Here is a 1,846-nt window from a genome sequence, read left to right as displayed (position 1 = left end):
AGTTGTTATTCTTCAAAATAAAACAAGATTAATAAATACTTAATTGACTTAATTACCTAGATATACTTATAACTCTTCTAGTTTCCCTCGCCAATCCATGATGTGTGCCTTAGTCTAGCAAATGAAGGTAATTGGATCCTCTAGTTGCAATGAGAACCACCATTAAGTAAATACTAGATATTAAAGTTAAAAATTGCAATAAAAGTATAAAAAATGTATTTCTAACTCATAAAATATACAAACTCATTATTATATTACTTATAATCTAAATTGATTGAATAAAGAATAAATAGAAAATTACATTGATATAATTTTGTAATAATTTCCGGAATTAATATTTTTAATGAACCTCTATTATATTTTAGAAGATTGAGTAAAAATTATTTAATTTCCTGTAAATGTAACAACATATTAAATTGTTATGAAATATATTAAATTAAACATAAAAATGTATTGTTCAATAATAGGTAAAACTAATATATATATTTAAGAAATATTTTAACATTATTAGAATAACACAAACAAAAGAGAGAAACTTTAAGAACTTAAAGAATGGTAGGGGCCGCGCGAACGCAGGCCCCCTCAGCAACAAATTATGACGTAGATTCAACCACAATGGGCTGATCTTAAGTAAGCACCCTTTCTATGTGCAATGAAAGTCACTGACCTAGGCCATGAACCTTCTTGATCGCCCAAAGACCCCGTCCAGGTAAGTAAGTAATTCTCTAGCCAGGCCCATTAATTTATATTACGGTGCATTACGAACAGTTCTTTTATCTCTCGATGTGGGAACAAAATACCGTAATAATGCTTCTTGTTTCTCACATCTCCATCACGAGATTAGAAGAAGGGAGAAAAAGCTATGACGTTGCTGCTAGTTCTTCAATTTGGTGGTTCAGAAGCTTTTGAGGAGACAGAGATTATTGTCATTACGTCGGTAAAGATTTTTTACTTTCTTTGAGAAGATAACAAGATAAAGGGTTCTTTCACTTGTCTTTTTCTAATAAGTAAATTAAGATTAATTACTCTTTGAATTTGCAGTCAACTAGACTGTTGTTGGATAATAAACTTATAGTACTAGGATTGTTTGCTGACGATTCTTATGGACAGTCAATTCCCCCACAAAGATGAAACTTCCGGAAAAACCTGAAGTGATTCAGAAAAGGTTTAAGGTTTTGTGCAATTGGGAATACAATAAAAGAATGAATATTAGATTTGTAGGAGGTTCAACCCACAATAACAATGCATATATCCACCTTGGTCTTTCATTCTATAGAATCCAATGGCTCAAGTAACTCTACCTTACAGTGTTCATGGAATTTCTATATGATGCAATTGTATGGTTTCTGTTTGCAGAATCTCGACTCTTTAAATTACTTTTCTGACTCTCAAATCCTAAATGGAATAGAGAAGGAAAGGGAAAAGAAAAGGGAGACAAAATCCCAATGTAGTAGACATACACCCTGGAACTGGTGATGCATATGGGACAGCTAACAGGTCTTACTTCAGGCCATTGACTAAGTCTTTATTTCCGGACATGTAACTAAACCCCTTACTTTATTTAGGCTACTCTCACACTGCAATTATCAGGTACTAAAACTAAACTTTAGTTGAGGAAATTTGAAACTATTTGACTAAGTATTCCTGCATTTTGTGCTTACTGTCTTAAAACTTGCAGTTATGGATTGTGTCTCATGGAGGACATGAGGAGTTCCTTAAAATGCCCACAATGCGTGCAGTGAACTGTCACATATCTATGGACTTATAAGAAAGGCTGATAAGTAAGTTTTTCTTTTTTATTAGCTTTGGTAAAGTTACATAACAAGTTCTTTGTTTGAATTTTCAG

General features: G+C 32.4%; 1 non-coding gene across 1 annotated transcript; it reads right to left on the bottom strand.

Annotated features, from left to right (window-relative positions):
• Positions 1-555: 555 nt before the first annotated feature.
• Positions 556-717, bottom strand: LOC124917750. The gene has a single exon (XR_007097218.1). It is a non-coding gene; the product is annotated as a U1 spliceosomal RNA (small nuclear RNA).
• Between the last annotated feature and the right edge of the window lie 1,129 nt (positions 718-1,846).

The sequence above is a fragment of the Impatiens glandulifera genome, unplaced genomic scaffold (assembly GCF_907164915.1).
Source record: "Impatiens glandulifera unplaced genomic scaffold, dImpGla2.1, whole genome shotgun sequence".
In the NCBI taxonomy this organism is placed as follows: domain Eukaryota; kingdom Viridiplantae; phylum Streptophyta; class Magnoliopsida; order Ericales; family Balsaminaceae; genus Impatiens; species Impatiens glandulifera.
Note: the sequence above shows the minus strand (reverse complement) of the source record. Positions and strands in the feature narration are given on the sequence as shown.